The sequence below is a fragment of the Ctenocephalides felis genome, unplaced genomic scaffold (genome assembly GCF_003426905.1).
Source record: "Ctenocephalides felis isolate EL2017-DRISC unplaced genomic scaffold, ASM342690v1 CF-g0.4_SCAFFOLD_03571, whole genome shotgun sequence".
In the NCBI taxonomy this organism is placed as follows: Eukaryota; Metazoa; Arthropoda; class Insecta; order Siphonaptera; family Pulicidae; genus Ctenocephalides; species Ctenocephalides felis.
Window position 1 is genome coordinate 31,327,571 of NW_020539725.1, and position 16,365 is coordinate 31,343,935.

Sequence of the window (16,365 nt, forward strand, 5' to 3'; positions counted from 1 at the left end):
TTTATCACAAAATAAAAATAATTTTGTGTTTTATAGTTTCGTATGAATAAATATTTTATAATACTTGCATTCACCATACAGGCCATGCCCGAAATGCGTAATATATGCTTCTGGCCCGAATATCGTACGCGGGCTATGGCCGTTATATTCACTTTTGGCTAGCAATCGCACGCGGGCTCTGCTCGTCATTTTAAGTTAAGGGGTTAAAATTCTCAGTATTAATCAATCATTATTAATTTATAAATGTTTCAGAAGTATACCGAATGACTTAGGTTCTTATAACGTTGAAAACTATTGCGGATGATCACTTTTGTTTAAATTTTGCATATATGTTAGTTATATTGGACAAATAGTATAAATATTGTACAATTGAACCAAATTGTAAAGCACTATTTTTTTTGTGGTCAATTCTAAAAAAATATATTTAAAAATATTATCTCTTTTCGATGTACTAGTACTGGGCCCGTAGTATTTTCCTCTATGAGCTAGTTGGTAAAATAAACAAAAAAACACATAAATAAATTAGTGTAGTTTTTTTTAAATTAGTGTCATGATTCAATAATTTAATTAGAGTTGTCATAACTTATTTGATTTGGTAAACATTGAAATTAAAAGTACACATAAATAAGTAGTCTGTTTTTCTTTTATTTCCACTAGATATTTGAATTGTGCAATTCATCTGTTCTAACGTTAATTAAATAATAATTACAATCAACAATATTGTTTATAAATACAAATAATACTAATAAGTGTGAGTTAGAGATATTAAAATTGCAATTTTTAAAAATCTAAATATACACAGAATCATTCCTTAGCAAGCATAATCAAATACTAATTTTGAATAACTCATTTGAATTCTAAATTGCATTATTAATCATTATTGCTTTAAAATTAAGTTCGAATCTTACCGAAAAATCTTCACAATAATTTTTTAAAACAATAACATTGAATAAAAATTACCAGAACCATCCACTACAAATATTTTCCTGATACTAAAATAATACTCGATTTTCAACTATTACTGCACTTGACCATGTCATCCTCCCCATTAATTTACAATTGATTAATTGAATTTCAATTTGTTTCAAACTTCGACATGTCAAGTTGTTATGACAATATTAATTATTTCATTATAGCTTCAGCGGTAATCTTTGATAAAGAATTTTTGCATTGAATGAGTCTTGGTTAATAGTTGATTAATGCCTTCAATAAATGCAACGCAAAACCTTGAGATATCTCATCTTGGCAGAAGATTGCACACAATTGACTTCCATCGTATGATTTTAATCTATGATAAAATATTCTTAATAGAATATTATATTCAATTCAATGTTTTAAATTAGCGTTATTTATATTTAAATCCACTTAAACAAGAATTTTGCATCTGGAATAAATAGTATTTTATTTAGAAAAAACGTCATGGAAAATAATACATTGTGCCTTTGAAATGTATATGCATTAGAAGAATATACTGTGGGGAAAATTTGCTCAGATTGTTTTTTTTTGAAAGATAATATAAAAAAAAAATTTTTTATTAATATTATTATTATTATTAATATCTGCATCTATAACATGCAGAATATCAGTTAATTTTTGGTAGTACATTTTTGGTGAACTTAGAATGTTTAAATCGAAAGCCAATCCAGTGATTGAACTTCAGGATGTGATAGTATACAATCAAGTTTATGGGAAGAAGATAGTATATAAAGCTTAAATATAATACATTGAACAGAATATAATTTTCTATATTGCACTTCTTCACAAAGTTTACCTAAGCTCACGGAATTACTTTGGAAACATTATCCAATAATATGAATATATATATATATACGGAAAGTTATACATAATGAAAAAACATTTTAAAAAAACACTCATCTAAGCTTAATTCTTTATCATTTGTTGTTTGTCAATAATTCAACAAAATAAATCCATAATTTCTATTAGATGTAGCAGAAGTACCATCACTAGATAGGCAATCAATGTAGACATTTTTAAATACCACCAAAAATTTGCTGATGTTTCATAATGGTATAGATGCAGCTATTAAAAAAATGTATAGCAGAATATAAAGGATCAGCAGATTCACAAATATGGATGATAATAACAATAATGTTTCAATTATAAGTATGGGCAATTTCTATCATGAGGCAGGTTCTTGAAAAGCGAGGAAATAGTGTAATTTAATACCAATTGCCTAAATGTACATCATTTGATCCAAAGACATATTTGCATTAATATATTGAAATAAAAATGAAAGTCAATTTAATACTATCAAATAATATATCTTAAAAATGTAGTAAAAATCAATTAGTTTTATACAGGTATTGACAATAAACTAGCAATTTATGCATTTTGAATGCTTAAAATTTATAAATAACAAAGGGTTTGATGGTTTAAATTTTAACCAATATACTTTCTAGATTTTAGCTAGGAATAGTATCCAAATTAGGCAGAAAAAGGTTGCCCACACAACCATAACTATATTATTATTTTGTATGTAACATTATTAACTTCCCGTAGGGTAAGTTATTGTAATTGTCCAAAAATCGAAATTGAAATTTTTTTGCATTTCTCGACGTTTTGAAGGTTTCTGAACATTTTGGCATACCTCAGAAAAAATGGATGTGTATATGTATGGATACAATTTTTCGTCCACGTTTTCGTGGTTGGTTGGTTCAAAAAACATTCGATTCCTATTGATAGGGAGATGTGCTGATTAGTTTTTGGCAAAGGCAGGTCCAGCCGTTTTGGAAATACGGCGCAAAGTATGCAGAAAATAGAAATTTGTTTTTGAGAGATCGGAGCATCGAATTTGAATGATCCAAAAAACATTCAATTGGTGATGAGGGGGAGAAGTGGAGATTAGTTTTTGGCAAAGGCAAGTCCAGCGGTTTCGGGGATACAGAGTTAAATGTGCAAAAAATGGCAGTTTTTGAGAGAACTAAGTGTAAAATAATTCAGATTTTAATTGTTATTCTGACTTAAGCAATTCGGCTTATATAATTCTTATAAATATTAGACAATGTTAGAGTATTTATTTATAATAAACTATTTGAAAACATTTAACATTCCTCGAACATTTCGTTACGATACGGGAAGTTCTAGCAATTACCCTTAAGGCACGATGCCATACACACCACTAGTTTGATATTTAAGACTAAACAATAAGGTAAGGTGTATTTGATTCGTCATGATAAACATATAGAAAAATGTTATGCAATTGCTTAAAGCAACTCATGCTGGCAGTATACGCAGTATAGTAAACATTTAACACATACCTTTTATAGTTTCATAAAACCATCATATAATTTATATAGTATTAATATTAAATTAATTCTATATAACTGGAAAACTGCAGTCTTATTATTTTTAACTAATCACATTTACACAACAATAACAAACAAAACTCATCACTGGCTGGTACTGACTTTTAAGTACTTTGCATATCACTGATTCCGGCAAGTGTGAGACAATGTCCTTACGAGTCGGATAATGAACTTATGAAATATTTTGCTAGTTATTCAAAAAGGCACATTATGTCGGCCACTATGCAAAAGATTCCACTGGACCCTATCAGCAACGTAATAAAGTTAACTTTGGAATAATGACGGCGTAGGATTATGGAGTGCGACTGCCGGTCAAACCAAAACAGAGGAGTGGGAGGCTAGATTTGCATGCATTCTATATGGAAAGAAATGCCAAAATTTGGAAGATTTGTACTTTATTTGTAGATACTTTGATGCCAAGAAAGATGATTTTTTCAAACGCGCACTTTTCTAGAATTATGTAAAATGGGAAACAACGATCTTGAGACGATAGTCATATGTTGTTATATATATATATATATATATATATATATATATATATATTTATATATATATAAACTTTTTTATAAATTACAACGTGTCGAAATAGAAAGACATTGAGTAATTAGTTTAACAAATAATATTTTAAAAAGAAAACCCAGTGGTTCACCTTTTATTGATGTACTAAATTATACATTAATTAAATTTTGGTATTATAAAGAGAAAAATAAACTCATATATATACATACAATTATAAACAAAGTACATTACACAGACTACATTTACACATACATACACACACCTATCATAGATAATATGGTAGAACAACTTATTATTGGTTAAAGTGTTAGGTCTAATAATTGCATTCTTTTTAGTCTTATATTATACGAGTACTCGTATGTGGTGTTGTCAAGACTTGCTATCAGTTCGTTTGGATGATGGTCAATTTTACTCTTGAAGATAAGGGCACTATTTTTAATTTCTTCACTGATTGTGAGTGTATCGGTGTCCTGATGAATTAACCATGTCGGCAAATACCTTGGCGCGGAATTTTATATTTGATAGTACGAAATAGGATAAAAAAAATTATTCATTCCACAATTTATCTGTAAAACCCACCGATACTAAAATCTTGACGGTTTGACTTTAGTATCGGTAGATTTTACAGATAAATTGTTGAATGGATTATTTTTTTTAGTTAAGATCACTTCCAATATTATAATATATTAAAAATTATTGAACTCCTCTAACCGAATTTTATAACCTAATATTATTTTATAACCCCTTATTTCTTTATAACTAATAATAGTTGTATATATCTATGCATAATCCAATTATAGAACGTTGTCAAATATTTATCAAAATGTTTGCATTTTTATTGTGATGCAGAGTGACATGAATGCTATAGCATCCAAATTTAAAAGTGAATGAATTTCAATTTAATTGATATGATCTCACGTTTTTGTAATTATTACACCTCCCAAGGTAATGACTAATTGATTCTTTAGTTATTTTCATATTATCTTATCTTTTTCCGTAGGCACTAATTAGCTCGGGCAAGCACAATGCGTAATACTTGACGTGGATGCTATAGCATTCATACTATATAACGATTAAAATATGATAATCTGACTACCCTTGTAAGTAGTAATCAATCAAATTTCGAATGTCACAGCCAATTTCAAAATAAATTGAATATCAATTTGTGTACCTTGCCGAAACTTTCATTATCCGGGAAATATGTTAATTTCTACTATAAACCATCAAAATTAAAAACTTTTGTATACAAATATAAATTCTGCAAAAATAGTTTTAGTAGCACGTATATTAAAAAAAAATATAAGTTAAGAAAAATAAATAGAAAAACAGCAATTACAAGTGGAACTGTAATATTTTTCTATATATATATATATTCTTCGGAATATTTAGTGTAGCAAAAAACTAACTTATTCAAGTGCTAAAGGAAGAGATTTATGAGTAAAAGGGACATGGGGCTCACGAAGTAATTTTGTAAATATTTATTTAATCTATAATAAATGTCTTTTATTTAAATGTAAAATTGTATTGCATTGCATTAGTATTGCATTGCATTAGCAAATTTTTTTTTCAAAAATAATAAAATAAGGAGGGGATAATTGTGTAAATAATAAATCAAAATTGGCCAAATAAGTAATTTAATAATCATTTCAAAAAATTTATTTTATAGTAAGTAATGAATTATCATGTATAATATCCGAAGGCTTCAGTGAAATCAAAGTTTGCTTAGAAAATATTGTCTTCATTCACAATAATTTTAAGATTTTTTCGAATGAGTTGCGATGTTTATTCTTACACCATGGATTAAAAATATTATCTAAATTGGGATAATTGGATACTATCAAACCTAATTTTATATGATTAATTATCAATTAAAACTATTTCTCTCATACAAACTATAAATATTTATGTCCTAGTTGAATTTAAAATTAATTTCAATTTGAAAAAAGTATTAGGTAATATATGATTGATAACCTATTTTTCTATCATTGAATCTAGTACATATTAAATATTATTTTACCGTTATATCCTTAACCTTGTAAATAATTTAAACTTGTTGAAATTCAGATTATTTACATCTTTGTTAATTTATACACTAATTGAAACTAAATTAAAACAAACACAAAAAGAAATTTAACAAAGTTTGACATAGCGACTGGCCCTGAAAATCATTACACACAGTAGTTAAATATCAATAAAAATGATTTTTTATGTAAAAATTATATACGTTAGAAATATACTCTCGGCGAAGTATTGCCCTAGGGCAGGTCCGTGAACTGAGTTAAACCCCAACTATATTCAAGAAAGTATATTGTGAAAAATTTCTCATTGCCATCTCATATTGCCCGAAATGGACTATTTGCAATCGCAAGCACATTTTTAAACTTGACTCGATGTCAGCGCAATGTAACAATGTTATATAATTCTTGTTGAATTACCTTTGCACGAGAATAAAATAAATAGATAACCACATACAAAGATATACATAAACATAAATGAACACAGGCACTAGAGTTGTTTAATATTTTGTAAAAAGATTATGTTAAATTAAATTTTAAGATATCCAATTTAAAAATTATTAAATTTTCCGAAATTTTCCAATCACTTCATAATAAACATTAGCCTCTAGTAAATTGTAAGCATTAATAAAATATTCACAGCTAGGAGCAAAATTAGGAATAAATATTGGCATGACAGATTGACCTAAACGTCTAAGCAAAATGCATTACTTATCACCTGTATCTTATGATCATCTGATAATATTTGGCTCCAAACCATCAAAGTACTGATTAAAATTGAATGTATACAAATACATTAGGCACTGAAACATTATAGCAATCGTGTCACCATGTCCTAGTAATCGACTTAATCACGGAAAATCTAAAATCGAACTGACACCCATAGACGTCAATGTTAACATTTGTATTTTACGGTACTCATTAGCATTTTACACAAAATATGATTTCTGACGTATCGTTTAGTAACTTAATTAACAGATTTCGCGATACATTTTCAATGTAAAAAATGACGTAAACTGGGATGTAACGAATTAAAAAGATTAATACTGAAGGCGTGGATATTTTGACAAATAATAATTTGATCTTGCTATGGTAACATCATAGACTTGATTTCTGGATTGATATCTATATTTTTTCAATTTTTTTGTTCATTTTACAAATAAGCGTATGAAATCGAACTGTGTCTTGATTGCCATCTATGAAAATTAATAAAAAATCTTTGTATTTTTTAAAAATTTGCTTTGTTTTTGGTTATAGACTTTCTCGTTTTATTCAAAGTTCAAATCATGTAACATGATATAAATTTCTCGGCAATTTTTTTGTAAAATCTTTCAAACTGTTAGGATCAAGTTAGTTAGTTTACTATTACTATGGACTCATATGTTATCTAAGTATTTTTAAAATCAATTTTAGTACTACAAGCCTTTTAAAAGTTTATATATGAATACCTATTTTTACAAGTGAATATTTAAAATAATTGATCAGGATATTATAGAAACGCCTACTAGTCTTTATTATGAAAAATGAAAAACAGATATCGTGGCTTATATAAAATCGCTAAATTATTTGAGAATAATTTATGAATCCTTTAAATCAATAAAGAAAAGTTAAAACCATCGATTAATTTTAAATTAACGAAAGTGTAACTCTTCTTCACGAATGTCACAATAAATAATTTCAGTTCTTTTAATCGCTTCTTTAATCTTTACACTTAAATAATCAAATTTTGCCATGCTTATAAAATAAGTAGGTAGTATATTTTGTAAATTTTATTATTGATCGGAATAATGTGTTTTATAAGTTGTATTTGCCATCGGACATCCTAATCTAGTGATTTTTCTCGAAAAGGCAACCCAGTGGTCAACCACTCTTCCATCTTATGTATGAACTATGGGTCCATTTCTGACGTAAAATAGATCAATAATTTGGCAATGTTATATTACACTGCTTTTTTTAATATAAAATGGTACACTGACAAAATGCTAAGTATTTGCTAAATTTTCTAAAAACTAACATTTCGCACGTGTTATTATGGCACATCATATAGATGCACTTATGATGTAACTTTGTTGACTGTTTGTTTTCTAGGTTATGTTTTATATCTGAAAATCCTGATCGAACAACAAATACATAGCTTTTTGACAGAATTTAGACCTATTTTATATGAAAAACGCAGCGTAAACATAGCCTTGCCATAACGTTGCTCTATTTTATGGCAGAATATCGTTGTCGTATAGATGTTGCAGTAACTGCCACAAAAAAGTTTGATATCATTCTGCTTGATATCGTGCTATCAAGATTAAGATCGATCTCGAAATTAGTTTGTGTTACGCCACGATCGGCTTAGATATTTCATTTGCCAAAACTTGACTTTACACAAATTAGGTAACACAAATTCCAATCCAAAAGATTTTAAATTTTTAAGATTTTTTCAGGGTTCATAAAATTTATTACCAAAATCAATTGCCTAAAATGTATAAACTATTTTATTTTGTTTAGATGAATTGTTGAGGGTTGGAAGCCACAATATACGATACAATGTTTTGGTTCGAAAATCGTAGTATAACATCATAGACCTCATGAATGCTAAATTAACTTTATCTTGGACATGCGTTAGAGTGTCCAGTCGTTTGCATGTCGTTTGTCACGTTATTTAACAATAATTTATGTGTGTAGTTCCTACTCACGTTTTGAGAGCGCGTTTGATTCGCCTAAAGGAAGTTGTAGATTTTTAAATAATGTTCGCGCACACTTCCCACTCTTTGCGACAGATCAGTTTTGCAATAAGGATGAATAGATAGATGTGTTATTTAGTTATACTATCTATTATTTTAATGAATTGTTGATGAAATTACTCTGAGACAACTAGTATCAATAAAATATAAAAGCTATTTGAGATAGTTAAAAAGATTTTGTCAAATATTAAATCAATGGTATACAAGTATGGTAGTGGAAAACACTAATTATTAATTTTAACCGTATGTGGTTGTATTGGATGAAAGTGTGAATTTTTTAATTCAGAATCTGATGTGGACTGAATATCATTAGCCAGGAGATGTAACATTAAACCTTACAAAATTGCTGCCCAATGTTGATAACTAAACAATAACTTTTTGTTTACTTTACTTTTTTATGATTATTTTGAAGTCAATTAATAAATGTAAACAAGTATTTCTACTTTAAATATTCAATAATACACTTTAATATTATTAGAAATTTATAAAAAAAGATCGATATCGGATAAATAGGCCCATGAGTAAAAGTTTGAAAACTCTCAGTTCACCCTGAGAATACATACATGATAATTGATAACGATTATATTTGTGTATTGATGTTTATAGAATTATTATATTACAAACTGATATCAAACAGTAAGCAGCAAGTGATTGTATCAAAATGTCATCTAATTTTAGGTAGGAAAACTTAAAAGCAATATTGTATTATTGCCAAACTCTTAATTTACAATTTTACTTAGCATTTATTTCGTGACTATTTTAGTGTTCTTAAATTAATACGCTGCTCGTACAGTTTGCTTGTCAATGAGGAATGTATAAGTGAATAAATGAATATATATATATATATATATATATATATATATATACATAGTATGTACGTGTGTGCAAAAAACTCAAATTCTATACCTTTTTACTTGCACCTTTCCAAACAACTGTTTCCATGCACGATATATATTTTATAGTCCTCATAATGTATCATTTTCATCACAATGCTTCTTTCGTTTCCATTTTCACCTGAAATGACACATTGCAACAGTAGCTACCCCCAAAATATAGATCCTATGACCCCAAAACATGGGTCCTACCACATTCTTTTCATAATTGTACCTAGAAGAAATCATTCTTATTACACTCACTGCATTTTCTCAAATATAATAGAATATTTTACTGTAATATTTTTAATCAATTTCAAGTTATTTTTAAACCATTTACAATTTACTTTTCATATATTATTTCGTTAGGTACTCGTCATTTCTATCTTGTATTTCTTCAAAATAATATCATTCATTGTATACTGCATTTTTTTTCTTATTAAACGTTGCATGTATCAAATCAAAAATATATAAGTTAAGTTGAAATTTCAGTTTAAAGTAAAAATATCTCATTACTCATTTGTAGAAATACTTAATCTAAAAATGAGTTGAGTTAAATGAGATTTATGAAATGTTGCGATCATATGTTTCGACCATGGATGCCTCGCACGTGTGCCATTCCGGCTTATGCAAATGAATTTGCTTATTGGTAGTAATGTGATCTGTCACCATGGCATGTGGACCAGATAATTATTACATTCAATTAGTTCAAATGCTACAATACAATATTTAAACGAAGAAAACCTACGCCACAAACTCTCTAATTCTATGACTAATAATCATTACATCGCGATATGGGTCAACAGCATTTTATCATCCTGAAGGACTATATATTATAATGGAAGGTGATTAGGCCAGTAGAAGTTTTTTAATATTTTTATTAGTTTATTAACCAGTTAATTGTGCGCACTTATTAATCTGTGCACAAAGCTTTGTGTCGTCAGAATCGAGTAAGAATGTTTTGACTGAGAATTTGAGAACATGTTTTATTTTTATTTTAAAAAATTGCAATTTAAATATTAAATGATCAACGATTTAGACGTATGACGAGTATACTCGTTGATACACAAAATTTTGCTACTTCTCTAACACTACAAAATTCGTCAATCACAGGTAACTGATTAAAAAACGAAGTTTATTTACATTGCAATGTTCCCTAAATACTAGTAATATTAGAGTATTATGCTGTTGAGAAATAATATAAAACATTATTCAGTAAAATGTAATATATTATAAATTTAATATGGTAAAATTTATGAATCGTAATATTAATTATTTTATTCGTCAAAATAATTACGTTAATTTGTTTTGAATGTACAATCAATTTTAACTACAGCTCACCGTATTAAAAGGTATAAATATGAAGCGATGGTAGGCTCCTAGGTCGGTTGTTGATAAAGAACGGTTTGCCATTTCACTATTTATTTCATTATGTAATATATAAATACAAAATCTAAGTGTATTTTTACTTAGTTCCCATATATTGGCAGTGTTCTCCTTTGGCCGATGAGTTGTGAATAATACTCCTGAGCCTTGGATGTCCGGTATTTATACTTGTACGGCTCCAGGTAACGGTACTTATTAATGTACAGGTATGAATTTTAATCAGGGCTGAATTCTATAGATGCATATTATCGCAAAAAAATGTTGAAGTGTATGAATAAATTCATGAAGAGCGTAACATCATGGAAAGAAAAAAAATGTCAGGATTATTATATTTATTATTTCATAAGTTTTGCGGTAAAAATCTAGATCTAGATGATTTCCTGAATATTTTGGCATACCTTAGAAAAAATGGATGTATGTGTGTGTGTATGTGTGTGCGGATACAAATTTTCGTCGACGATTTCGGGAACAACGATCAACCGATTTGAATAATTTAAAAAACATTCGATTCGTATTGATAATGAGACGTGCTGATTAGCTTTTGGCAAAGGCAGGTCTAGCCGTTTCGATTTTAATAATTCAAAAAACATTTTATTTGTATTGACTAGATGAAGAACTGATTAAAGTTTTGGATAGGTAGGTCCAGCGGTTATGGACTCTCAATAAGATTAGTTAAAACAAATCCATTTGGCGGTCAAAAATATTCATTAGACATATTCAAATCAAATTATCAGATATTTATAGAGATTTTAATAATTTGTACACATTTTGTGTAATTTTTTGGGTTCCGTACCAAGATTTTTAATTACGGTACGGGAAGTTCCAGCAATTTGCCTTAAGGCACGATGCCATGCACCCCTCTAGTTTTATAAATAAATATAATATAGAATAATAGAACGAAAATGTAACAATTTATAAGATTTGCACGTAACACTGAAAGCAAGTTTTTCATAATGTCGTTATCAATAAACGTGTTCTGGTAAAAATTCATACGAAATATGAAAGAAAATATTGACATTGTAGAAAAAATACTTTCCCAAAATCAAATTCAACATAGAAGGCTAGGATAGTAAAATATGTTATACTTGCATTACATCATTATGAACACATGTAGATAAGTACTTTTTTGAACAGATGGACTATTTGGGCGCTTATGCAATCTATACGAACATCTGCTAAATAAACTTACTTTACAAGAAGATCATATTTCAAATTGACTAATACACATATCTTCATGATGAATTTAATAGGAGCGAGTTAAAAGAATGACTAAGAAAAATGAATTAAATTGACGGCTCTGAGTAGATCAAAGACTAGAAAAAAAACAGAAAATATTAATAGTTTCAAATGTGATGATGGAAAATAATTGTGAGTATAAAATGAACCATCCAATTTACAAATGAGGAAAATAGATAAAAAATAAATTATATTCAAAGAAGGTAAAGTAGACTAAATGAGTAGTTTCGCCCCATATACCGTTTTGATAAAACTCATTGGTAATGGTATTAGTAGGTACACCTAACTACTAACCATCTGTTACTTACGTATGTCAGAAAAAAATAACTTCTAATTTTTGAAGTATTTGATCAATGGTATTAAGTAGCTGTAAAACAAAAATACAAAAATAACATCACCAAAAAAATCCCAAGTTTAAAGTTCTGGCAACATATTGTATTTTTTGTGTCGGCATCGATGCTTTACGACAGATCAGTTACACAGTAACGACTGCAATATTAGTTCTTCTCATTCTATTATTTCAACACTTAAAACTAAAAACTCTAATTATTTCTAAAATGTTCATTTTCAATTATCATTATGTTTAATTTTTGTTGTAATAAGTAGTTTTGTTGTGCTGAAGAAATGGAAATGCGCTTGTGTGTAATAGAAATAGAAAAAATTAATTGAAAGTTAGATGTAAAAATTATTTTTTTCATGCTGGAGGATACAGTGGAACTTCACAGAATAATTAGAGTTATATGTACATAATGATAATATCGAAAGAAACATTAAAAAATAACGTATTAGAAATATCATATATTTGCATTCTTAATTTTATTTCTCTATCGAAATTCAATAAATATAATAATCTCGTTGGGCTACAATTTTTTAATACTTTAAATAACAAATAATTATTAAAAAAACTGTACAGTTGTAAAACGTAAGCTCAAAATTAAATAACTTTTTACACGATTAAATAAAATAGAACTATATAGCTTAATCAATTTGTTGAGTATCAATTATGCACAGAGTTTAATGAGTCAATTAATTTTATTTTACAACTCTCATCGGCAAGGTGATATCTAACTAGACAAATGCTTTTTTCATAATAGTACATACTTTTTCAAAGAGTACATAGAACTGGCAAGAATGCGGACAGCGTGTACTAACAGGAATAAATAGAAATTAGTATCAAGTTCGTGTAGTAAATATATTATTCCTAGATACTCTATTATAGATATCATATGCAGTGTCTAGTATCTGTTACCATACGGAAGTGACATTATATTTTAATTATTTTGTGATATAGGTTCTCTGGAAAAACACACTTTGAAAGGATGCATTAATTTTGTTAATATAGTTATGTCAACTATGGGGACAATTCTCCGATAAATAGACCGTAACATAGCGTTGTTATGGCAACGATTTAGATATACGAGTATAATCTCAAATATTAAAATAAGTGCATCTTGCTAATTTGCAGGTGCCTGATCGCACAACAATATATAGAATTTTGGCAGTTTTTAGTACCAAGAAAAGAGCGTAAGATAGCATGCCATAACAACGCTATGTTACGGTCTATTTTACAAGAGAATTGGCACCTATGTCATATTCACACCCGCATTTAAAGTAATCATGTGACTTACTTACATGCTTTTCAAAAATATGTTTATCTTTAAAATGATAGCTCATTCGTGATTTATTCCAACTACTTCAAACTCTGTAATATTAAGAGCGTTAACGAATATATTCAGGCCCCAAAGTATTTTAGTATTTTTAAAGTAATATAAAAAGTTCACAAGCTTCCAGACCCCTTAAACGCAGTCTACTTCAAAATACTTGATTTTTCAATTTTTGCTAAAATTAATAATCCTATCAATTTAATAAATAAATTTTATAAAAACTTATTTGAATCGACTTATGGAAAATTTTATAAATACTGATAAATATTGCCCGAACAGTATCAGCTACTGTAAATAGTTTATTAGGTTTTATTTATTTTCTGGAATTTGGTTATTCCATGTTTGGAATATATTTTACATTATAACTTATAGTTTTTGTTATAGACAAGTTATGAATTTTATAATTAAAAGAACATGCACCATCTAGCTCGCTAATGGTTATATATCATTTATAAAGTATGTGATTAGATTAAATTTTGAGAATAATATCTCTGTTGTACATCCTTCAAAATTAAACCGTATTCTTCAATCTGCTAATTATGTACTTAATTTGTCGTTTAGAATTAAATAAAATATTCGGAAGAAATCACTCATGAGCCATGATTTTATATCAACAGAGCAAAGACAAGTGGTTTTAAACAAAATTAATGCATCATTCAACTAATAAATATTTCCTTATCCTCGTTAAAAAATAATCACTACATAATTTACAATCTTAATTATTCAGTTATGTAAAAATTAGCGCGACATTAGACATATAATTAAAAGTTATTTTTAAACTACTTAAAGTAACAATATGTGTCGTTGCATAGTTTCACGTATATAATTATTACAATACAATCACTATTATCAAACAATAAGAAACGTATTAATATAACAAGAATAAAATTATCATAATATCTAATGAAATAATTTATAACAGTCTACTATAGCTATAAGGTAATTAAATCAATTTTGTACTTGAAAAATTAATTATATATAAAATAAAATTCATGATGTGTTGGCAATGAAGACCTTTCTAAAATTAGATACAAATTGCGTATAAAACGAAACAGGTACGTAACATTCATAAAAATCCCTCAAACGATTCTTATTTAATAACATCAACGTGGGTAATTACCACTATCAACTACTTAAATATAAATAAATAGGTACAAAACATATGTAACAAAAACACATAAAATACGACACACGAGTAGAAAAAAACATCGCTTGAATATTAATTTGCATTTTGATAATTAATGTGAGATCAGATCATAGAATTGCACTTGTTTCTATATGAATTATTTCTTATCTAAATGTAACCTACAATGAAATGTATTCTAGACAATTATTTTTTGTAAATGTGTATATTGTGCGTTTTAATGACAAACAAAGTTCAAAACGCATGGTAATAAAAATTGAATTGCAAAATTCTTAATAATAGCATATCAATTTCTATATTTCAAATCCTAGTACATTTTTACAAAACCGTGCAATTCGCCATGAAATTTTTTCAGAGCAATACTATAACATAAAACAATGAATTTAACCCCAAAGCAATTAATTGAGGTAGCGCATAATTGAGTGTTAATGAATTACTGTTCAAAAATATATAAATTTTAATAATTCATATGTTTAAGATTTACAAAAAATAATTATTTTTCATACCAAATAAAAAGTATTATATGGATTCTAAATTCACTGTCAATAAAAATAATCGATTTGAAAAAAATTCATTTTGTATTGCACAGTGCGTCAAAAATTGACCAGAACTTCACCTCCTAATTATTTTATTCTCGCAATTTCGTCTCCCAGAGACTTTTAGAAAAAGAGTTCATATAAAAATTATTTGCAAAATTTCACAGCACTCTGACATTCAATGTATAAATCAGCGATGTTGTGTATACTTATTGATCACAAATTGCCAACAAATCATGGATTTATCTAAAAGCGTCGATACTATTAAATATCATAAATAAAAAACTTATGTCATAACTTCTAAGACTAAGATAATTCACGCAACTGTGCTCTTCTTTACGTTTTAACATTTTCATTAAATTACGTGTGAGAAAAAGTCGACGTTTAATAAATTTCATTTTTGCGTCGATAAAGCGTTAGGAATTATTACAGATTCACAAATTGTCCCTTTCATCGCGGAGATTAAATTAATATAATTATATTATAATTAATTTAGATTTCATTATATTTACTTTAACGAAACACTAGGCGCGGGCTCACTTTTTAATCACTGGTTCATGTTGTCCTCTCATATGAATAATTTGTTATTATATAGTCATTATTATATTCAAAATTGTCACTTCTGCTTTCAATGAGCATGAAATGAAATATACGCAATTGTTTATTTCACAATTTACAAAATCAGTCTATAATATTATATCTAATTATATTTATTATTTTTTTTTTGCAATATCGCGATTTAAACTGTGAAAACAGAGGTATGAATAATGCTTGTAATTTATAGTAATTGAATTTTCAAATATATCTATTTATTAAACGCTCTAAACGCTTAAAGGTTGCGACATATATTTCCTTATTAAAAAACATCATTTTGTGTTTGTTTTGGTTCTTGCTTTTTCCTTTAGAACATATGTTGCTTAATATATTAATTT

At 27.6% G+C, this 16,365-nt stretch overlaps 1 pseudogene; it reads right to left on the reverse strand.

Annotated features, from left to right (window-relative positions):
- LOC113384823 overlaps positions 1 to 9,631 on the reverse strand; it is a 59,290-nt pseudogene extending 49,659 nt beyond the window's left edge.
- Between the last annotated feature and the right edge of the window lie 6,734 nt (positions 9,632 to 16,365).